The sequence below is a fragment of the Rutilus rutilus genome (assembly GCF_951802725.1).
Source record: "Rutilus rutilus genome assembly, chromosome: 9".
Classification (NCBI taxonomy): domain Eukaryota; kingdom Metazoa; phylum Chordata; class Actinopteri; order Cypriniformes; family Leuciscidae; genus Rutilus; species Rutilus rutilus.
In genome coordinates, this window is record NC_140223.1 from 5,592,159 (window position 1) to 5,617,676 (window position 25,518).

Below are 25,518 nucleotides of genomic sequence, written 5' to 3' on the forward strand. Positions count from 1 at the left end.
TGAGATAGAAGTATGTTAACACAGGAAAGTTGGGTACTTTGTTTGCTGCTGATCTGTTGCTGTTTTTTATATGTTTTTGAACATTGTTTTATTTTATTTTATATACTTTTCTTCATGTTCGAAATAAAGATTTCAAATCAAATCAAATATATTATATTATATCATTTATCATCCATATACTGCTTATTAATTCACATCTATCAAAGCAGTCAACAATGAAGAATCAAGAATGGACACCAACCTATTTGTTCCTCAGTATCTTCATGTTTTATTCTGGATGGTTCTGGATCCCTCATGTCTTCAATCTCCTCTTTAATAAACTCCATCTTTAACAGTCACACAGATTTCAGCTGCTACTCCTGGAGTTTGTCCTTCTCTTGTAGGATGATGGGAATATTCCCAGTATTTATTGGTGAATTGTTGTGGGAGGGGCTTCACTGCAGGTGTGAACTGTGATCACTGTGTTTTTATCCAATCTGCATTTAAAAAGTACAGGGCCATCATGTTAAACTGCTGCTGAAAAGCCTCTTTGTCTCCAAAAGTTCCCTGTTTTCAGCTCATTCATTATGGTGATGTCTGAGATCTTCTGTAAATTGGCACATTAAGCTCATTTTATTGGTGTCAACAGGCTGAAACAAACTACAGCATCATCACCTTTAACTTCAATTCTTGCCTTTGCTCTTTCACCTCCATCTGGTCTGAAACATATTAAACCATTAAGTTGTTAGAATGAGTTCAAGGAGGATCAATGTGAATTTTCAAGTGAACCCTGATTTAATAACAGAAAACAAGTGAGATCTGCTAATAGGCTATCACATTTCGATGTACCAAAGGTTAGTTTTGTCATCCTCTTGACAAAACTGTCAAAATGTGAATGACAACTGCTGTACATGATTATGATATAAGTGCATTTATATTCCTAGATTATTTTCTTATTTTTTACAGCTCTTAAGGTATCTAACAATATATATAAACTAAGCCAAACAGCCAGTGATCATCATGCATTTGAATGCATAATTGAAACAGTTCATAAAATCTGCCATGATTTTTTATTTTTTTTTACATTGTAATGGATGTTCTCTTTCGTCCTGGGAACTCCGACGTGTCGTCGGGGGAGTCCCCTGACGAATTGGGATCACGCTAGGGAGCCAATTGCCTTTGAGAGAATTAAAACGAGCCAATGGACATTGGCATGCAAGATTTGCATTCCACAACCTGCCAACCAGCGCGGGTATAAAGGCGGAAGTAAACATTGCGTCAATGCTTTTTGCTTCAGAGCCATCCAGTGTAAGTGTCTGTGTGAGCTGCTGTAATTTTGCCTGAAGAAGAGTTATTTACTACGAGTCGTCTTTTGGGAAGAGGATTATCTCTGGTGCTGGTGTGACGGCTTCGCTTCCTGCTGCCGCTGAGTTTTTTTGTTTTCCCTTTTTAAAAAAAAAAGAAGAAAAAAAAAAGAGCTGTTTTCACGGCTGGTAGTGGGTGAGTACAGCACACGGGCTTGCAGTATTCCCCGTTGTGTCTGCCGTGGTGGTCCCTCGGTGCTTCGGCACGTGAATAGAGAGTATTTTCTCTTTCTAAAAGAGCATCACGGGCGTTTTGCGTCCTTTTCGGAATGTCGTTTCACCCTTGCGTTTCTGGATGCGGTCGACATGTCCCTCAGGAAGATGGTCACAAACACTGCCTCTCGTGTTTGGGCTTAAAGCACGCTGAGGCAACGTTTGTGAATGAGTCATGTTCTCATTGCGGGAACATGACTCTGGCGATGCTGCGTTCGAGAACCCTGAAACATGGGGGAGTCCCTTCAGCGAATCCCCGATCTAGTTCATCTGCCGGTTCAGTTCGGCAGACGGCTACTTCGGTGATTCCTGTTGGTGAGCGGATGAGGATTACAGTCAGGGGCGTAGGAATGAGTTTAACATTTGGGGAGACACCAGGGGCGATTGTAGGATTTTCATTTTAGGGGGGCTCAGCCCCTGATGAGCATGCAGGGTTTTTCCTGGCTCAAAACGAGGCGGTGGAGGAAAACCCCCTAATCATGTACGTATTTTAATTATAAGATAATTACATAATTGTTTTTTTATAGAACATCATGTAGCCTACTGTGTTTCCCACAATATTTTTGTAAGTGGAGCTATCTCTAGGGGGGTCGGGGGGCATGCACCCCCGGAAGAAAATTTTGTACATTTTAAAGATAAATGTATTAATCTGGTGCACTTTGAGTCACCTGAATCCACTGTTGAAAATAAATAATCCTATGATATTCTCTGATTTAGATATCTGCATCTGATCATCACATTACAATTATTCAAATTCTCAGTGTTAAGCATGATAATATTGTAAGAATAAATATTAATTAGATAATATTAATAACAAATAAAAATGGATAACAATAACTTTAAAACCATGTCAGCGGGCAGTAGATTATTTGTCAATACATGCTCTCTCCTCATTTCCATCACTCTTTCTTTTTCTCTCAGTATCCTTATCTTGCCCTGTCTCTTCCCCTCCTAAAGCTGGTCTTTTTTAATTTTCTGAAGACTACAAATTATATTATAATATTTATTCTCAATATGTCCACATTCATATTAACCTGTGCCTTATATGATGAAAACAGTTTTGTTAATGTTTTTTGTCCCCTTCCCTCACAATGACAGTAACGTTAGCCTTAACTAATTATTACATTAAATTACATGAATCACGTTACATAGGTTTATTTTCAGTTACAACAAATGGCGAAATTAGACAAACGTTTATTAATTTGCCTAATTATTTCTAACATGTATGACCTAAAACAACTGTCGAATATGAAATGTTTAGTTTAGCTACTTACATATCTCGCACTTGAGCATAAACTACTGAAGCGTCGAGTTGCGCCTCGCGCTGCTAAACTTCGTGCTCTGCAGCGTCTGTGAACATAAAGCCTTGGCTGAACATAATTGAACATAATTTGAATGGTCATCTCAATTATTCAGACATTGACGGGCAGTGACGGACCAATGAGGCTCAGATGAACACACACACCCTGTCCTCTGTTTCTGTGCGCTCGGTGCAAAGCTCGATTTAAAAATCAAATATTTTTCTCCCTCGCTGTATAATTTTTTGGGGGGGACAAATGCGACTGTCTCCAATATTGGGGGGGACACGTCCCCCCCGTCCCCCCCTGGTTCCTACGCCCTTGATTACAGTGAAGAACGTCCCGTCTGGTGAAAGATCCTCACGGGCTTCTCACTCCTCTAGTAGCTCGTTGCCATTGGCTGTCCCCGTGGAGCTTCCGGAGCCGCCTCGTGCGGTTCCGGTTGTCTCCTTTGGGGGGCCGCCTGAGGACCAGATGTCGATTGCGGCATCGGAGGGAGAGCGTTCATCTTCTGGTGATGACTCAGTGGGACTACCCCCTTCGGGTGTGGTGGCTCCCGCTGAGCAGGATCCAGAAATGGCCGCTATGCTCGAACGGGTGACCGCGAATGTCGGGCTCGTCTGGAACCCTCCACCGGGTCCCGAACCTTCGCGGATGGATGATTGGTCTCTTGGAGCGGGCCGTGTGGTTGCCCCTCAGTCCGCTCCGGTACCATTCTTCCCGGAAGTGCATGAGGAGTTGAGGAAGTCTTGGCTGGCCCCTCTGGCGACCAGACGCAGACAACCTCGCTCCTCCTTCCTCACCACTCTCGATGGCGGAGCGGCGCACGGGTACGAGGGAATCCCCCCAGTGGAGCGGTCGGTTGCGATGCAGTTGTGTCCGAAGACTGCTTCCTCCTGGTGGGGTGCCCCTTCACTCCCCTCCCGCGCCTGTAGGTTTTCCTCTGGTCTGACCAGGGACGCCTACATGGCGTGTGGAGACGCCGCTTCCGCCCTGCATGCTATGGCTCTGCTGCAGGTCCACTAGGCCAAGGCACTCCATAGCTGTGTCCCAATGTGAAGGCTGCATCCTTCGAAGGATGCAGCCTATGTGTACTCTGAAGGACGCACCATGTAGCCTTCGTAGGATTTCCTAATTGTGCAACCAGGTGTTCCCGATCACCGCTCCTGGCGCCAAGCAACAGTGGGAGAGGACTGCTGCCATCCTGATAATTCATTTGATATAACTGAGTAAACAGCTGTGGAGCCAGAATTGTCTATTGTCATTTTTATGTTTTATATTTTACTGGAGAACATGGTGAAGATGTTTCAGCCCCGGCGCTGCCAGGTCATGTATTTTCAGTTTAGCCCTGTTTGAATATAAAACCCAATTGAATATAAAAAAGTCCATTATTTCTCCTGCTCGTCATCGGCAGCTGTCACAGTTGCCAAGCGACAAGAACATTCCTCCGTAGGCTAGACCGGTCCGAACGCTTCAGATGCGCCCTTTGATATGGGACGCAGCTTTAGTTAGCAACAATTTGTCAATATTGTGACAATAGGCCTATATTTTGTTACTTTAATTTTCGGAACTGCATACTTTAAGTATTCACGTACAAATGTGAAGTAACCTACTGAAGTACTTTTTTCCATCACATCACAATATGATTTTACATTAAACTACTCAAAAGTATATAACAACCAGATATTACTGTATATTGAAAATATAAAGAAGTAAAATGCAACATAGCCTACACAGTAATGCAGTAGTAGCCTAATATAAATGCAAAACCATCATAAAAACCCTGACAAGGAGTTTTTCCCCCCTGCCTAATACATACCTTTAGTTTTACTCTTGATACTTTAAGTACATTAGAGTATGCAAGATAATTTTGCTTAACTAAGGTTTTAGTAGTTTTTCCCCAATGCAGTAGTTATTAAAAGTACTTTTTTCAGAAAGCCGTCGATTGAATCAGCCCTGCAAACCTGTTGGTAGACAACTTACTGGATAGTGGAAATATGCACTTAAACACTCTGGAGACCATCCCAGATGATGTCCCACCAGCAGAAGGCATTAGGGCAGCCCATCCCGGTCTGGCACCACCAGGGTCTCCCTGCTCAGCCGTCATAAGAGTCTACATCATTTTTTTCTTATTTTATGTACTGTAAATTTAAATGTTTATGTTGATTTTGAAAAGTTTAATGTATGTTGGAAATAGTTGGAAAAAGTACTTTAATGTAGTCTATAGAACAAATGATTTTCATTTACCAATTTTATAAAAAAAAAAAATAAAAAAAGGTATAGAAGAATTTGTTTCATGTAGAAATTATGACTCATTACAAAAATAAACAATGTCCAGAACAATTCATTCTCTTTTATTTACACATTTAAAGTTGCATAAAAATAATTTTAGTACATAGTACATAATTTTTCTTTTAAAAAGTAAGTGAAAAAAAGTTAAACAAGAATATGTAGAATATATATATATTTTTCAATCATTCTCTCAAGAAGAGAAAACAGCCTGTCCATCCTCTCCCTTCTTTCCTATGCTCTCCTCGCCTCTGCCTCCCTCTCTAGTTGCATGTCTTCTCTGATCCAAAAACTCGTTGTGTCTCGCCGCCTTCGTGCTGGTGCTGGTGGTGGTGCTCCTGCTGGTATGGGTGCTAGTGCTGCTCCTGCTGCTGCTGGTGCTGCTGCCCCTGGCTCCTCCTCACCGTGGGCACCCACTGCTGAACTTGGCCCTGGTGTGTCCTCAGAGATTGAGGCAATGAGGACAGGGGGGTTGGTGCAATGCCTCTGTCCCAACACCTCATCCATGAGGACAAACCAGGGCCAAGTTTCAGCAGTGGGTTTCTCACTCACACTCTCACTGGTCCCAGGACACTTTACCCATGGCTTGTTAACAACAACAGCACAATACATTTCAGCAAAGATGTGTGTATTAATTTTCTTTATATATATATATATATATATATATATATATATATATATATATATGGCAAATATAATTATTTATTTATTTTTTGCCTGTACGGGAGTTACCCTCCCCAGACCCATTTTTTCCTGAATTGTTCGAAAAAAGCAGAAAAGGGTACTTAACACAAGGGAGCAAACTTAAGTGCATTGTTAACACTGCAAAATATGACACATCAAGACATGCATACAAAATACTTAAGAAAACATATTTATGGATACTCAAATTTGGTTAAAATCACATAACGTTAGCTTGCATGATAGCACTACAAAAACACATAAAAGTGAAACCCCATTGCCTTATTTACTGCTTTTCTTATTGTTTTGGGCTTTAATGGGTGAGTGATATTTCTTATAATACACAAGTGAGATAGACTAGTGCAAATATTACAAATAGGTCGTTTAACTAATAACGTTATTACCACAAGTTTTGCCTAAAACTACCTGACAAATGAAGCCACGCAATGGTGACGAAGGAGTTAAGATGAAGATTATAAGAAACTTTAACCCTGGTTTCGCTAGCTATTTGAGTAAATGAAAACATAATACTTACATTTAAATGTGAATTTGCTGTCCATCACCAATCTCTAGTCTCAGCTGCCTTTAAAAATAAAAAAATAAATGCTGTCGTCAACGGCGCGCAATGACTTATGGGGTAGAATAGGGTAGGATAGACCGCTAAGTGTCCATTTATGTATCCTTCCTTTCACGGGGAAACGAAGGGCGCATTTGGCGTCGCTTTTGAATCAGGGTAGCCTTCGTCACGGCGCGATGACGCAACCGGCCTTCGAAAGATGCAGAATTGAATTGGGACAGCCTTCACCGAGCCGCGGTGACGTAATCGGCCTTAGATGCGACCTTCCAAGGATGCAGCCTTTGAATTGGGACGTCCTTCGTCGCGCCGCTGTGACGCAATCGGCCTTCAAATACGGCCTTCGGAGGATGTAGCCTTCACTTTGGGACACAGCTTACGACATGCAGGGGGGTGGTCCCGACCCAGGATTGCTGCAGGAGCTGCGTGCGGCAACGGACTTCGCCCTCCGGGCGACGAAAGTCACCGCACGTTCCCTGGGTCGGGGAACCTATGGCTTACCCTTGCGGATATGCGGGAAGCAGAGAAGAATAAACTTCTCAACTTCCCCATAATCCGAGGGGGCCTCTTCGGAGACGCGGTGGAGAGCTTCGCCCAAGAGTTCTCCGCCGCCCAGAAGCAGTCGGAGGCAATATGGCACGTCCTGCACAGGAGGCGGACTACTGCTGGTCGTAGAGCCTCCGACTGCTTGTCGCCGAGGGAGCCCTCCTACGGCCGCTCCTCCTTCAGGGCAGCAGTCTAACCCTGGGGGGGGGGCGGAGGTCTGGTCTTAAGAGGGCGGCCCAGCCCGCTCAGGCACCTCCGGCCCCTTCTCGGAAGAAGAGGGGCGGGAAGTGTTCCTGAGACGGGCGACCTGGAGGAGGACCTGGATGCTGCTCGCGGGGAGGGTGCCTCTGCACACCTCCTTCCCCTGGGGGAGGGCCGGGTGGAGAATCTTGTTTTGAGTTTTATTTCTGTTCCACCTGTTCTGTTCTGTTCTGTTCCGTTTCTTTTCCGGTACCCACATTTTCAGTAAAAGAGCAGTTTCTACCTCCTCCTCCAGGTCATCCACGGCCGAGACTGGTGGGCACACAGTCTCCCCCGTCCGAGAGGGCCAGAATGGCAGTATGCGCCGCCCCCGAGCTGCACCACTCCCATTCCCCTTTCCCCAGCTTGCGGATAGTCGCTCCGGTCTGCAGCTGGGCCCAGAGGTGCAGAGACCAGGATACGAGGAGTCAGGGCCTCGTTCCTCGTCCCTCCCCTCGCCACCGGGCAGCCCGCAGCAGAATGCCCACGGGCCTTCTCTGCCGTCTGCCCCCTGGTGGAAGCAGGTTGGTGTCAAGTTCCACGCCCAGAGCCCGCTCTCGGTTGCTATAACGCCACCAGAGCCCTGTCTTCCACCTCACTGCCCCTCCGTGGGTACGCCGGTGGTTCGGGTGGGCTCGTTGGGACGGTATCTGGAAGCCTGGCTAGCGCTTCCGGGTCCGTCCCGATGGCTCATCCCCACCATTCGGTTCGGCTATGCAATTCAGTTTGCACGCCAGCCTCCCAAGTTCAGGGGCGTCCACTTCAACCGTGTGCGGTCGGCGGACGCCCCTGTCTTGCGGAAAGAGATCGACATCCTGCTGGTGAAGGACGCGATCAAGCCGGTCCCTCCTGCCGAGATGAGGTCCGGGTTTTACAGCCCCTACTTCATTGTACCCAAGAACGGCGGTGGGTTACGGCCAATCATGGACCTGCGAGTATTGAATCGGACCCTGCACAAACTCCCGTTCAAAATGCTCACGCAGAAGCGCATTTTCGAATGCATCCGTCCCCAGGATTGGTTTGCAGCAATCGACCTGAAGGACGTGTACTCGTCTCGAAAGTACACGTCTCGATTCTTCCTCAACACAGACCGTTTCTACAGTTTGCTTCAGAGGGTCGAGCGTATCAGTACAAAGTCCTACCCTTCGGGCTGGCCCTGTCGCCCCGTGTCTTTACGAAAGTCGTGGAGGCGGCCATTGTTCCCATGAGAGAACAAGGCGTTCGCATCCTCAACTATCTCGACGACTGACTCATTCTAGTTCACTCGCGAGATGTGTTGTGCGATCACAGGGACATGGTGCTTCGGCACCTCAGCCGGTTGGGGCTTCAGGTCAACTGGGATAAGAGCAAACTCTGCCCCATGCAGAGGATCTCTTATCTCGGTATGGAAGTCACGGAGGAACGCGTCCAGTCAGTGCTCACCTGCCTCAGGTCCTCTCAAGGCAGGACAGCGGTTCCACTGAAACAGTTTCAGAGGCTCCTGGGGCATATGGCAGCCGCAGTAACGCCGCTCGGCCTTTTACATATGAGACCGCTTCAGTGCTGGCTTCACGATCGAGTCCTGAGGTGGGCGTGGCAGAGCGGCACGTTCCGGGTCAAAGTGATCCTGCATTTCTTCGGGCCGGAGTGCCCTTAGTCCAGGTTTCCAGGCATGCTGTGGTTTTCACGGATGCCTCTGCCATGGGTTGGGCCACGTACAACGGGCATGCAGTTCCGGGTCTGTGGACGGGGCCCCAGCTGCATTGGCACATCAACTGCCTAGAGTTGCAAGCAGTACGCCTAGCCTTGTGTCACCTCAAGGGGTTTCTCAGACACAAGAATGCACTGGTCCGTACGGACAGCACTGCAACAGTTGCGTACATCAACCATCAAGGTGGTCTACGCTCCCGTCGTATGCCGCGACTCGCCTCCCACCTCCTCCTTTGGAGTCAGAAGCATCTGAGGTCGCTTCGTGCTGTTCATATTCCAGGGGTAACTCAACCGTGTGGCAGACGAGCTCTCACGGCAGCCCCCCTTCCAGGAGAATGGCGACTCCATCCCCAGGCGGTCCAGCTGATTTGGAGTGTCCTCGGAGTCGCACAGGTAGACCTGTTTGCCTCTCCAGACACGACCCATTGCCAGTGGTTTTACGCCTTGGCTCACAGCTGGCCCCGGGACCTGCGCAAGTATGCGTTTCCCCCAGTGAGCCTTCTTGCACAGACCCTGTGCAAGGTCAGGGAGGACGAGGAGCAGGTCCTTCTAGTGGTGCCGTATTGGCCCACCAGGACTTGGTTCACAGAACTCATGCTCCTCGCGACAGCCCCTCCTTGGCCAATTCCTCTGAGGAAGGATCTTCTTTCTCAGAGATGGGGCACCCTATGGCACCCGCGTCCAGACCTCTGGAAACTCCATGTCTGGTCCCTGGACAGGACGTGGAGGTTCTAGGTGGTCTACCACAGGCAGTGGTAGACACCATCACTTCCGCTAGAGCCCCCTCTACGAGGCGCCTCTATGCATTGAAGTGGAACCTGTTCATCGAATGGTGTTCCTCCCGGCAGGAGGACCCCCGAACTGGAGCGAAGGCTGTCTCCCTCCACCCTCAAAGTGTATGTCGCTGCAATAGCCGCACATCACGATGCAGAAGGTAAGTCTTTGGGAAAGCACGACCTGATCATCAGATTCCTTAAGGGTGCTAGGAGGTTAAACCCACCGCGTGTTTTGCACTCTGTATCCTCTTGGGACCTAGCTCTGGTACTTAGAGCTCTTCAAAGTCCTCCCTTTGAGCCTTTGTCGACAGTAGAGCTTAATATCCTGTCCATTAAGACAGCGCTCCTGTTAGCATTAGCCTCTTTCAAGAGGGTCGGGGATCTGCAAGCATTTTCAGTCAACGAATCGTGCCTGGAGTTCGGGCCGGGCCTTTCTCACGTTGTATTGAGACCCCGGCTCGGATATGTGTCCAAGGTTCCTACCACTCCCTTCGCGGACCAGGTAGTGAACCTGCAAGCGCTGCCCCAGGAGGAGGCAGACCCAGCCCTAGCTTTTCTCTGTCCCGTCCGCGCTCTGCGGGTTTATATTGAAAGAGCGCAAAGCTTCAGGACCTCAGATCAGCTCTTTGTCTGTTACGGAGGCCAGCAGAAGGGGAAGGCCGTCTCCAAGCAGAGGTTAGCCCACTGGGTAGTGGATGCTATCACCCGAGCATATGAGTCTCTGGGTGAGCCTTGTCCTCCCAAGTTGCGGGCTCACTCTACTAGAGGTGTGGCCGCTTCCTGGGCATTGGCTCAAGGCGCCTCGCTGACAGACATCTGTAGAGCTGCGGGCTGGGCGACACCGAACACGTTCGCTAGGTTCTATAGCCTTCGTGTGGAACCTGTTTCCTCCCGAGTACTTGCTACGGCCAGTGGTGTGAGGGAATAGGTCGTGTCGGCTTGCTACGCCACTCCGCCTCGTCGGATACGTGCATCTTTTGCTCCATAGGGCGCCCAACATTGGTGAGCCTCGTGAGTTCCTCCATCAGGTGCCAGGCGTGGCGGACCGCCGGCGCCAGGTCTGCTACCTCTAGTAGGGAGTTGCTAGTAGACAGGGTACTTTTCCAGTGGCCTCTACGATGACCCATGATGCCACGTGCAGTTCAGCCGTGTCTTCCCCTTGACGGACTTGTTCTGTCGTCCCTGTTGAGTACTTCCCTCGGATTGGGACCACCTCAGGGACTGCCATATGTTTCACTATCCCTCTGGGCTAGTACATATGTGTATTCCAGGCCTTCCTCAGGCAGGATGGGACTTCTGCAGCGTTCCCTCCCCTTTATTTTTGGGGGTTAGGGTACGCTTTCCCAGTGTTATCCAATATCCACTGAGCGGGTCTTGCGGAACAGCAGTGTGATTCCTTAGCTAGCTCCCACACTTATTCAAGAAACTGCTGCAGGGTAGCTTAGCTGGGTGCTGGAAGGGGCCAGCACCATGGCGTTTTATTAGGGATCCCAATTCATCAGGGAACTCCCCCGATGACACGTCGGAGTTCCCAGGACGAAAGGGAACGTCTCGGTTACGTATGTAACCCTCGTTCCCTGAGTGACGTGTCGTCCCTTCGCGGAGGACTGGACACTGTTCGGCTCCTCAATGAAAAGCATTGACGCAATGTTTACTTCCGCCTTTATACCCACGCTTGTAGGCGGGCTGCGGAATGCAAATCTTGCATGCCAATGTCCATTGGCTCGTTTTAATTCTCTCGAAGGCAATTGGCTCCCTAGCGTGATCCCAATTCGTCAGGGAACTCCCCCGACGACACGTCTCCGTTCCCTAAACTCAGGGAATGAGGGTTACATACGTAACCGAGACGTTTTGTGTTGAAGATAACTATGTAATTTAACAAGAATCTGGTGATTCATATAATAGGCTTAATGTTTTGTCTTTGAACTTTCATTATACAAATCAAAATCACACACCAGTGAATATTTGTCAAAAAAAATTTGTCTTGTAAATATATAGCAGATTTCACCTAAATGAACCATCTGCAGTTTACTGACAGAAGACAGACAATAAACACACACACTTCTTCAGATTCACTGTCTTTCAGTTGAAGGATGCATGAGAAAAGACATGTTAATTACCGTCCTCCCTAACAGTTACTGCAATTCATCTAATAGAGGGTTTTCACAACACGTCATCAATTCGGAAGTCGGCCATATTGACTGAAATGAACGGTCTCGCAAATTTGGGTGATTATTGCTGCTGAAAAATGGTTGTGTTTTGGTATTTACTAATCGGTCGCACCGGGAAAAAAACATTGGAGTAGAACTGTAGGAGGCTGGTGTGCACAGCTTTTTTTCCACACTATTGTCTCCGCCGGTTTCAAAAATAATAATTTTCTGCTCGTCCGGCACTTTGCAACAACACAGCCTTGTTTCGGCAGCAACGTTCAGCATGTTTCCTATAACAACGTCTGACGTTCACATTTTACATGGCATTAGAAAGTCACATAAACCAGGCAAAATCCGATCAGAGAGTTCAGAATGAAGCGGATTTCCTGATATGGATGTTGTCAGGGCGTTGTGCAGGCAGACGACGACGATGACGACGACTCCGAGTCCAAATTTCAAATGCAAACTTTAACTTACAATATAATTCTCACAGGTACAGCAAAGACAAGCAGAAGGTACACTCACACTAAATGTGACAGAGATCAGACAAAGACAGACTGAACAGAAGGAACTTAAATACAGACACAGGTGATATGGATGAACTGATTGAGACAGTGAAGACGAAACGTGACGTGATGACAGGCGGACAAGTCCAATGAAGACAAACTAAACAAAACACAACTGTGACAGATGTAGCTTGAAAAACGGATTTCATGTGATTTTTTTTGCTGTTCACGTTAGCTAATTCTGATCAGATTTCAATCGGATATGAACAAAAATCGGATTTGGACTGACAGTCTGAACTATGTCGGGATAAGAAATAGAAATAAGAATTGTTGGGTCGTCAGTCCACGACTAAGAAGCTAGCTTGTTCTGATTTACTTTAGTTTGTCAAAATGTCACACTCTTTCCTGCTTACTAAGTCCTTATCTATGTGTTTTAACAGCTTCCATGTGTTTTTCCGTGGTTTAGACACCATAAATTAGTGTAAATGTGTTCAATAGTACATAAACAGTGCAATCCATGCTGTTGTTTACATCCGAGTATCTCCAATATGGCCGCGCATCCGGCTAACTGGCCAAACCATGACGTAGGTGCAAAGACTCTATACACAGGTCTCAGATATGGTTAGAAACATACATTAACATCAAAATGAAGCTAAACACATTTTAACGTCATTTCCGCAAACTTAATCCACCAAAATGATGTGGAGAATTTTCTTTTTTAAACACGTTAATAAAACTCCAAAAATACATTGAACCAGTTGACAGAAAAATGCATACATAAATCTGTTTTTTTTGCCACTTCCATAATTAATATAAACTCAAAATTTTCACTCTTTAATGTGGAGACATACCTGACTGACTGACGCAACCGGTCCAATACAAATGATGTCACTCACAGAACGAATTCAAAATAATACTTATAAACAAAAATATATATATTTCCCTCTGTCGTGCACAACAAATTAAGTAAAAGAATACAAACAAAGTATATGCTTTTGTTTAAAGCATATAATTAATTGTTTCAGAATCGTTTTTACCAACTCAATATTTAAACACAGCCTACACAAAAGTTCACTGTAACAGTAAAAAAAGAAAGAAAAATCTCTCAACATCACAAATGCATTATATTTGCACACACTTGCAACTTACTACAGCAGTTTTAATGACATTTGAAACCATCTTAACATCAAGAAAACAACTCTACTTTTCAGTATGTTTAACATTTTACAGCCTTTATTATTTTGAAACCATCTTAAAATCAAGAAAACAACTCTACTTTTCAGTATGTTTAACATTTTACAGCCTTTATTATTTTCTAACTAAAGCAAATGACTCTTCAGGAAACAATATAGTAAACATTGGTAAATAAGTAAATTACATGAATATGTCTTAGGCCCCGTTTACACGAAGGGAAGACACAGATATTTCCCTGCGGTTTGGCCTCTCATTTACATGAAAGCCCACATTACACGTTTACACGTTTTTATCACAGAAAACGATTATTTCTAAAAACTCCAAAAGTAGAGATTTCTGAAAATGCCGGTTATGTGTTGCCGTGTCAACTGGGAGAAACAGGGTTTCAGGTTGTCAAACGTCACATTATGCGCCAGAAAATGCTTAACGTCATGTGAACTTGAACAGGAAGTCGCTCGTGTTATACATTGTTGTCGATTCTGGGGATTCTGATTGGCTTGCATGGCTTTATCCTTCTCCCTACACTGCCGCCCATAGGTTTGGCATAGTTATGATGGCGCTCTACGGCGTATTTATGCGGGTTGATGTAAATGAAAACTTTTTTGAAAACGATGTGTGCACAATGTTAATTATTGAAAACGGAGGAGGAAGGGGGGAGGAGGGGGAAGATATTTGTTTCCCTAATGCAAATATTTTTGACAAAATCAAAACTAATTTACATAATTTATAATAATTAACACATTTGTTACCTGGACCACAAAACTAGTCACACGGAGCAATTTTATGAAATTGAGATTTACACATCATTTGAATGCTGAATAAATAAGCTTTCAATTGATGTATGGTTTGTTAGGATAGGGCAATATTTGGTCGAGACACAACTATTTGAAAATCTGGAATCTGAGGGTGCAAAAAAATCTAAACATTGAGAAAATCGCCTTTAAAGTTGTTCATTTATGTTGGCGATTGTGCTGCATTCACTCACAAAAATAAATGTTTTATATATTTACAGTAGGAAATTTACAAAATATCTTAATGGACCATGATCTTTACTTAATATCCTAATGATTTTCGGCATAAAAGAAAAATCGATAATTTTAACCCATACAATATATTGTTGGCTATTGCCACAAATATACCTGTGCGACTTATGATATATGATATATATGACATTTGATATATCAGTTAAATTGATTTGTTTAATTTTATAGTATAATATAATTTTATAAAACTTTTAGAACTTTTAGAAAAGTTAGATAAGGTCAAATTGTCAGTGTACAGATTCCTCAGCAAAAAAATAAAATAAAATAATTATAAAATAAAATCTTTTGTGTTACAAAAATAAAAATGTTGCCGCAGTTGTACGTTCAAATGACAGCAGCAAATTTAGTTTAGCTACACTAAAAATAATGAACATAGCAGGTCTTTAAAATTACACAAATAAAGCATGTATATACAACTCAATTAATTAATGTTTCATCAACACTGATTCCATGTGACAATATTAAATCTAAAGTATGATTATGACAATGAGTGGGTCCTGACACGTGTTGGAACTGCAATAAAGTTTAGGATGTCTGTAATTGTCAATCCCAATGCATATTTTTCATTATCTACATGGATATTAAAATCACCAACAATTAGGACTTTATATGCAGCCAGTACTAACTAAAGTCTAATAAAGTCTGTATGGTGCCCTGGTGGCCTGTATACAGTAGCCAGCACAAATCTCAAACGGGATTCATCACTTAAGGTACAATCACTTCAAAAGAGTTATATTTGAAACTAGACTTTTGAGTAATACTGAACATATTACTATAAATTTACAGCAACACCCCTTTGCCTTTCACAGAAGGCTCATGTTTATAACAATAATCTTGGAGGTGGACTCAATAAAGTAATGTAATCGTCTGGTTTTCTGCCAGGCTTCTGTCAAACACAGCACATCTAGATTATGATCTCTAATCATATAATTTACAACTAGATTAAAAAGTTTGTCGAGACAAACTTTAAGTTGGCTTGAGAAAGCCGGACCAGAAAGTTTGAAGAAGTTTAAAGTAGTTTGGAGTTTAAAGTAGTTTGAAATATAAATTAGTTTGACGTTTAAATTAGTTTAACGTTTCAATTATCAGTAAGAATTATCTTTCTCAAGCCAACTTAATTAGTGCTTTTGAAGAAAGGGACTGAATATTCAGCAACCCGAGCTTTGTCATTTGTTTATCTGAATTATACAGGTTTTTTAGTTGCTGACCATCAATTACAATTTTACCCTTAAATGAATTTGGGAGCCACTTCTAGCCAAAATAACCTTGAGTTTGGTTACATGTTGTTTTTGCCAAAATAACTTGCGAGGTGATATTCCATCATGTAAGCAAAGTCAACAGTGATTACAAGGTGTTTTGTTTCATTTCTTTGACATGTTCTATGCGTTGATGATTATAGTCTATTCTTGGGCAATGTTTAGATGTCTATTAATTTTTCACTGACAGCCCAAATTTCGCCTTGTTTTAGCCTAGACGTCTGGGCTGTGTTTGAACGGTTATTAAGCCCGGGACACATCAAACCGACGCCAAAAAACTATCACTGATGAAAGCCGACTGTGTTGTCGCCTCGCGTCGGGAAAAAAAGCTGTGCTTGAACACAGAGAGAATACCCTTATTTTATAAAACTGTTGTATTCGTGTTTGCTGGTGGGATTCTCAATGGAGAATATCAATCTGAGATCCTCCGGCTGTGCTTCTTCTTGGGGGAGATCCCCTGGCCGTGGTTAAAGCATTTAGAGGACATTTGCTGAAGTCTGTCTGTCTGTTTATCATTGCTGCAGCAAGGTAGTTATGGAATCAAGTTATTTAGCGAAACACTAGACACACAGTTTTGTTTTTTTTCTCTTTCTGACATTTCATACCAGTTGGGTTTAGCCTGGTTCTACCAGACTCTCGTACATTTCATTTGTACAGAGAGTCTGGCCTCTCTCCATTGACAAGCGTTAACTTCCTTGTAGGCGGGTATTCTTTTGAAGTTTAAAACTATTGGATCTGCCCAGAGTCACTCTGGATCTGCCATAACCAATCGCTAACCTTTGGTCGTGACGTAACCCTACAACTCAAACTAACGCACGACATCAACGTCATCGTTCTCAGCCACTCCCTCTGTTCGCTGATTGGACCGCCAAAAATTTGGCCGGAGAAAACCAAAGAATACACCACAATCCCAGACGTAGTACTGAAGGGAAATAAAATTGAGCGGAAGTACGCAGGAGGGCGGAGCCAGGCTAAGTTGGGTTTACATTTTTAAATGAAATTTACTATTAAAAGGATTGCTTGTGTGCGCTGGTGTTTATTCCAGTCTTTTAAAAACGATGTTAAATAGGCTAGGCTAATTTAATCAGTAACGTACACAGCGTAAAGGGGAATGACAGTCAACTACTTTGAATATTATAGCATTTTGGGCATAAACATGTAAATAGTTAAAAGACTGACATTGAAAAATGACAGAGATGGGTTAAAATATTTAATCCAAATAAATAAATGTTGGTGGTTCGTACTGATGTTATTCAGGTGTTCTCACACACTTCAGTGTCACGGTCACTAGTTTAGACGAACACTGACACCCTGTGGTGAAATAATGGCGTATTATCGACACCCGCTGCTTTCTCAGATCGGCTTGGGTTGGATTAAAACGTAATGTTCCGATAAATTTGTAAAATTCTGCAAAACAGAATATCCCTTCTCCTGTCAAATTTTTTTTTTAAACATTTTTAAATCCTATTGCGGACACTAATTTTAGGTGGCGTTTGTTCAACTCATTGACCACAGTACATTGAAACTAAACATAACCGGAAATAAAGCTGTCACGAAGCTCAGTGCAAGTGGTCCATTTGTCCTGTTAGTCATGAAACTGCGATGATTGACATAGTAACCATAGCAACACATGAGAATGTGAAAATCATAGCAACATTTTGGCTTCTAATAATGTTATGATTTTTGTTACATTTACACTTTAGTCATAAGTTTACATACACCTTGCAGAATCTCCAAAATGTTATTTTTATATATTGTTTAATAAGAAGGATCATAAAAGCATTGTTTCTATTTAGTACTATGAACTATAAAAACATTGACAGCCAATCAGAATCTACTCGACTTTAAAAAGCTTAAGCACTTAAAATGTCAGACAACATAACCACAGCGCACACTTACAATAAACAGAACTTTATCGTCCGTTTGGTGTGGATGTTAAAATAGTTACCATTATAGTTATTGTTCTCGGTGTGACAAACGAACTTAAGTGATCTGATTAGGACAAATTATTTGAAGATCTGATGCATCACGTGACTTGTTAAACTAGCATTTCCAGACGCTTCTTAAACAGATGTGTTCAATAAAAATCAACATGCGGAAAGATATCATGTACTGTTACATTAGGGGTTCTTCCTGCTGGGATCGTGTGGTATGTAAAACAAAGTTTAAGAAACATCAAATGCTAAATGCAAAATGTAACTGCAGTAATGTTCAATCAAGGATTAAGACCAAGTCTCAAGTCTCAAGTCTTATTTATTTATATAGCCCTTTATGCTACATTGTAGGCCAAAGGACTGAACATCCAAGAAATTGTAAAATAAAATAAAATAAATCAAATAAAACTACATAAAATACATGACATACAATGACAAGGTCAAGAATTAAAAGCCACAGAATAAAGATACGTTTTGAGACGAGATTTAAAAACCACAACTGAGGATGCAGACCTTACATCAGGAGGAAGTGCATTCCACAGTCTAGGACCAACAACTGAAAAAGCTCGATCGACCAACACAGACATACCATTGGAAATGTTTGCCTTTGCAGCTTTTTGTCTTCTCCGTAAATGCACAAGATGGCCGAATTCATCCCTCTCCACGAAGACAGGTTTAACAAGCCCTTGACAGCACTTCCTTTTCAACTGAAACAAACAGAAATATATACATGTTGAGACAGTGTTAAAAATGATCCGTGACCAAAATATTTGAGAGGAAGGACTTTAAGGAAAGTTAATAACACATAAAATAAGGATACATTCAATGAAGCAAATCAGCTTTAACTAAATGTGTTCAACATTACCTAATTTGAAGGACTTGTTCAGCCTCCCTGGCAGCTTCTTCAAGATCAGCCCTGGGTGCTTTGAGTTCAAGTTCCCTGTTAATAGCAGCTTTCTGACAGAATTGGTCAAATTTAGATTTTTAAAAATATGCCACGATAAAGAAGAGAAAGAAAGAGAGCAAAAGTATCTGTAAATTAATTACAGTTCAGAAAAAAAGCTGAGAGAGAGAGAGAGAGAGAGACAGACAGAAAGTGAGCTTTTGCGAGAGATGGCCTCTTAAAAGAGCTGTTGGATTAAAGTCCGCGTGAACCGGAAGTTGCAAACGACTTTTCTCCAGTGTTGTGACGTATTTCCCAGTGAAAAGGAATATTGAACAGAGAGCAGGGTTTTACTCTAGCGCTCCTCCTCTCCATCTCTCGCTCATTACAGACTAACGATTTGAGGGGAGTGGTTAAGCGTTTCCCAAACCAAGCCGTCAAACCTACGTCATCAGAGAAGGAACGCCATTCCAGACCGGAAGTAACTTTTCAAACTTTGATTAAAGATTACGACGGCAAACAATTTTTTTTCTGTGTATTAACTTAATTAATACTTTATTAATTAATTGCAAGTTTCGCGGAGGGACTTCATCACACGACTGGCGAGCAAACTTCACTCCGACCACATGGAATCAAAAGCCATACAACTGGAGGAACTGCAAACAAAATAAAACCAAGGAGACGTGCCAAATGTCAAAAAGTGTGTGGGAGCTGCACACGAAAGGCGGTGTTTACCTGTGTGGAATGTGCGTAATCGTCAATGATGCGGGGTGTTTGCGCCGTTCAAATGGGCAGTTAACCTGATTTTGTTCGTTAATATTTTTTGTTCACTGAAACTAATCGTTCTAAAGCAGTTCGTTTTCTTGTTTAGCTAATGTTCATGTTTTTCTTAGCCTGTTTGTATACATTTTCACATTCATTTGAATTAAAATTTTGTGTCCTGTTTATTATTACCTATCATTGTAGATCCATTTATTTTTAGATTTTGTATTGATTATTGAACTTATTTACAAACAGGGCTGTACTAAACGGTATGAAGCTTTGACGTTTCCTAACTTTTGTGCATGTCTATTCACGTGATGAGTGCGGTGAAAAAAATATTATTTTGACGCAAAACGTTCCTCAAATAGAGGCAGCACCTGTCGGGGCAATCTTTCTTTTGTGCTTGTTTTAAGGGCTAAGTATGACGACAGGAATAGGGGTTATGCGCAACATACTTCCGGGTTCTACAAAACAGATATAACTACTTCCGGTCGTCAGCTACTGAGGTAAACACAGCGTAGGAATGGCGACCTTTTATAGCCGGTGTTTACAGGAGCTACCCATTCTATCCATTTCAGATGTACATCGTATTGCCAAACGGACTTCCAGAGCCCCGAGTACTCCGTTAGATAAAGGATTTAAGTTTTTACGCCTCCTCATTTATTCATGATTATGAAGGTATGTAAGTTAGTATGTAGCTTTTGCTAATGGCACCCGATGTAGAGTTAGCTAACTGTCAGTAAGTTAGTTTAGACTTGTATGCTATCATAGTAGTTTAACCTTTTATATTTGCTTGCAGACAATTAAAACAATCAAATGAAGACTGCATTTTATTTTTTTTATAAAAAAAAATTCTTCTGATACTTAAGCATTCGTGACATTTTTATTAAAACAGAAATAAGAATTGTATTCTAAAAAAAGCGCAAAATAAGTTACCTCAGAGATCATCTACTGCTGCAGATGCGTACGGTAATGCAAACCGGAAATGTTTATACCTGTTTTCCGGTTCGAACGTTGGGCGTTCCGCATAACCCCTATTAAAAGCTTCACTGGAAAAGAGAAGGTTAACATGTACAATAGATATGACATGACGAAAATGACGTTCAGTAGCCTACGTGTAGCGAAGGCTACTCTTATAGATGATAAGGGCTGGTTTCAGGTGTGTTTAGCAGTGAACTAGGTGTGTCGATCAGAACACCTCAGAGAGAAGCATCACTTTGAACTGATTTTATTTTCACTGGTATGAAATATTAACAGGAGAGGGAGTCAGCCTTTACATGAGCATTAACAAGAAGGAGTTTGAGCTAAACAGTGCAGTGGACTATGGAGGGCTTCCTTGACGGCCTGCAGAGAGAATGGATCCTAGCTTTGCTTGACCCTGAAGATGATGGCCGATAACATGTAAGGATTGAAAGGGACAATGACCCAATGCGTGAGCAGGTTGAGCACATTTAGTGGAGACTTAGATTTAGTAGGTGCACAGTCAGTGAGTCCTACTTTAATTGACGTAGAACTGGCTCATAAGCGGGCTGAATACTCATTAACAGACGTAGACGTGTTTGGCATGCTCGTAGTTGAGATGTAGATGTACAGTATTATGAGTGTGTGGTTTCTCTGCAACACACAAAGAGCAATACTCAAATAACAGCAACATCAGTACAAATAATCATCATTCACATACTGACTATAGGCTGCTCCCTTCAGACAATGACAATGATCCATAAACACCTGATATAACATTTCCATCACATTTACTTTCACTATTTATCTACATTATTTACTAAAACATTATTAACATTATAATTCTGAACTTTGAAGATCCACACTTAAGTTTAGCTGGCACAGATTAGTTAACATTGCCATGTAACATTATACAGCCGATCACTGCCTCATTACAGATAACGAGCATCAATCAACATTGAAGGAGTAAAGTACTCACTCGTTATAGGACGCACACAAACACAAGAAACATCTAATCAGAGCGACGCACGTCTTCAGCCGTTCCTGAATGCGGCAAACTGATTTCGGACAGCTGCTGAGGTAATCTGCTGTTCGCGCCGTACTGAATGAACAGTGGCTGCGTTCCAAACCGCATACTCAATGAGTAGGTACTTAATTTCAATGAGTACTTACTTAACGAGCGCTAAAAGAGTAGGTACTTTATAGCCAAATCTCGTTGAGTATGAATGCGAACCGGACATCTGCCATGTGGACGTTATCATGTGACCTACGACGCGTTATCACACGCGCAACAACTTAAAAGATTCGAACGGACACGTTTAATTCATCTATCTGTAAATATCTTGATATTGATTAAACTTGCTCATTTTGTGGTCTTTTTGAAGAAACTGCTGCCCATTTATTTTGTGAATACATTTAGGGTTGATTTAAGTTATTTTATTTAACCTTATGTGAACTACCGTTTTATCCTTAACGATGTTATTTATTTTTATTACGAAATCCCCAAATTGTCATCTCTTGAATATGTTGTTAATTTTTTATATCCAAATATTTTCATCCACAAGCAAAAGTGGCTAACTGCTTTATTTTTTCCTCTTTTTCTTGTTGAATTTAACTGTCGTTTCATCTCTCAGGCCTATAAATAACAAAAAAATGCTTTTTTAAAATGTATTATAATGAATTATTTAAGAAAATATATATTAAGATATTCAACCTTGTAGGTTCTTTTTTCCTATGTAAAAAATCTCATATTATGTATGCAAACCAATTATATATAAATAAATATATATATATATATATATATATATATATATATATATATATATTGGGTTTGCATACATAATGAGATTTTTTACAGATCTCATAACATCAGTAACTCGACAGCCCTACCTAGAACGGGTTTTCCTCAGCGTTTGTAATGTCTGCACAAAGGGCAGCTGTGCGAAGATTCGCCTTTGGAGAAAACTGTTGATTTTATACTCGAAAATTAAGTATCATTAATATTAAAAATGAATATTACCTCAGAATGAATTGCATTTCTATCCCACCCCAAAACATACAATAATAACAACGATAAATGCTGACCAATACTTAATTATATGACTTTTTACTGAAAATTATGTAATTCAATAAAACAAACAAATTGTAATGTATGTCATATGACATAGCTATGCATGATTGAATACACTCTAGATGTGTATATAATGAACATATCTACATCTCCTTTCAAACAATTAAATCAAATATTAATTAAATAATTATATTTTATTTACTGACAACAATGAGAAATATTAATAAATTAGTAAAAGAATAAATGAAAGTCACCATCACACAATAAACAAATGCATAAGTCAACACATGAAACAAGCTTTTTTCAAACTACAATCATGTATGTATGTAGGCTACAGGAGCTGAACCCCACATCCTTCTGCCATCTCAACACAGTGGTTCCCATTCTGCAGCTTTATTCTGCTGAATCAGCTGACCGCCAGAGGTGAGCCGTTCCCTTGTAGCGGAGGTTGTTGCGTGATGTGTTGTGCTTCACAATCTGAGGCAAGTGGAGTGATGGAGGGACCATCTCCAGGATTCAGCTCTGTGCTCTTCATCCTCAGTGCTCACACCAGCCCGCTGACATTTCAGATCCTACAAAATGCACAAACATAACACAAAAGCAGTAATTTTAACCGCACAATGTCATTTGATTTCAGTATTATTTAGAAGACAAAAACACTTTTTTTCCACAAATGCCGCCATCATCTTCCCTTGCAGGTCCTGCTCCACCACAAAAGCTGTGCGGCAAATGCACAGAAATCAAGAATCAGAAAAGTGCTGTAATAGCTCTGTTTGAAATTACAATAATTCAAATAAACTACAACTTAAGATTTAAATAGTTGTTATTCATTTCTGTAGTATACTCACTCAAAGCCTTCATGAGCAACTCTCCACCAGATAAACACACATCTGTTCATCTGACCCTGTAACATCCAGACAAGATTCACATTACCTCTGTGATTTATGAACTCAACACTACATTTACATGTTGAGGTTGTTTTAACTTTTTATCCAACATAAATGTTCCTCAATTTATCAACAGTAATGGACAAATAAAATAGATAACTTATGTTTAACGTTAGTTACTTTATAGATTTGTTCTACATAATAGCACACATTTCACTCAGATGTCTATTTCATGTTGTGATATTTCAAGATTTTCCGTCTTTGATGTATGGTTTGTTTATGTAAATCCACTTTAGAGACGTAACTTACGTGTCTTTACTGGAGCTCCCCTGTTAGCTAACGTTGTATACAATAAAACGTGTTTTTACAGCAAAATCACAACTATACTACACTGTGTAACGTCTTTACACCTTCAACAATTCAACAGTTTACTCTACAGTAGTTCAACACATGCAATTTTGACAAAAGGAACTGTGTTTACTCACATTTGAAAGCACCCGCGTCGCCGATCTCTGCGCTGTTTGATAATGACGTATCCTCTTACGCGGCCTCCTGGGATAGAAGAGTATCCATCGGATGAGCACTCAAAAATCTGGCCGGAAGAAGTAAGCCATCCGGGAACTTCTCGCCTACTCTTTTATGAATACTGATGTTTCGAACGTACTGCTTCCTTCACGTACTGTTTTCGCCTACTATATAGTAGGAAAGTAGGCATATTGGAACGCACTTAAGTCCGAATCTCGCGATAATTCGTACGTCACCCAGGTTATTCTCGCCTACTCTTTTGGATTCGTACATACTTTTTCGCTCGCCTACTCTTTTTCCCATACTAAATAGTAGGGAAGTATGCGGTTTGGAACGCAGCCAGTGTCTCTTCCAGTTGCTCGCGCCACAGACTTTCATAATAAGAGTCTCACTAGAGTAGCGCAATAGTGCTCTGACATTATCATAAGTGGCCTTTTGCACACTACGGCCATATGAACGTCAAAGTATGAACGGTCAGAATGACCGCTATATGGTCGTTCTAGTAGTTATGGAATTCCGGTAGTTCTAGTGTTAAAGGTTGTTGTGGGAGATGGAGATGGAGGAGGGTGTGATCTTAAGTAACTGCAAGACAGAAAAAAATATTGAATTACAATAACATTACAAAAAGGTATTAAAGGCATGGCAAGTCCTATGATTATTGTGGTAAAACCATGGCAAGTGCATGTTGTGTTACTGTTTCAACTACAAATACCACAGCAAAACGACGGCTACTCTTGTAAAACCATGGTAAGTGCTGTGGTTACTGTGCTTAAACTAGTAGACAGTAAAAAAAAACATCAACAAATACTTAAGTAAATCTACAGTTACTGTGTTAAAACCACTTTACGTACTGTGTTACTGTGGTTTACAAATATTAGGCTACACAGTGAAACCACAGTTTCTGTGGTAAAAGTATGGTAAATGTTGTTACTGTGTTTTAACTACAAATACCACATTACAACTACAGTAACTGTAGTAAAAGCATGGTAAATGTTGTGTTACTGTTTTAACTACAATAGTACACAATAACACACAGTTACTGTGGAAAAATCATGGTAAATGTTGTTACTGTGTTTTAACATCAAATTCCACATTAGTGAAAGCATTGTAAGTGTTGTGGTTACAGTTACAGTGGAAGAAACATGGTATGGGATGCAGTTACTGTGCTTTAGTACTACACATGACATGGCGGATCGACAGTTTTTACTATGGTAAAACATAGTAAATGTGTGGACTTTTTGCATGATTACTTTCCCACTACAGGCGAATTTAAAATTGAATATCACAATGAAAACTAACTTTATAATGCTGGCGTCCGTTTGAATGATTTGAACGTCACACAGCTTGAAATACATCGATTTGAAACATGACATAATTTAATTCATAAACACGGGACAATACGAGACAGACGGAAACCCTACCTGTAGGCTACGCGTGATGAAGTCATCAAAAATCCCTATCTTTTTATAGCAATAAACCACTTCGAATAGCTGGGAGTTTGACGTAAACTGGTAGCAGGTAAATAAAATAAAAAATAAAAAAACAATGCATTGAGGCGAAAGTTTATGTTGCATTTCTGCTGCCGGTAGGGGCGCTAATTTAGGGAACGCCCTTATGTGTCGTATTTGAAGTGACAAACGACCTTGGAGGACTTGTTGCAAGGTACTAACCAGGCTCAACCCTGCTTAGCTTCAGTGG

At 41.8% G+C, this 25,518-nt stretch overlaps 1 long non-coding RNA gene across 1 annotated transcript; it reads right to left on the minus strand.

Moving 5' to 3' along the window:
• Positions 1-22,764: 22,764 nt before the first annotated feature.
• On the minus strand, positions 22,765-23,854 carry LOC311296681. The gene is made up of 3 exons (XR_014628666.1): positions 23,781-23,854; positions 23,257-23,312; positions 22,765-22,980 (listed from the first exon to the last, which is right to left on the minus strand). It is a non-coding gene; the product is annotated as an uncharacterized lncRNA (long non-coding RNA).
• Positions 23,855-25,518: the final 1,664 nt, after the last annotated feature.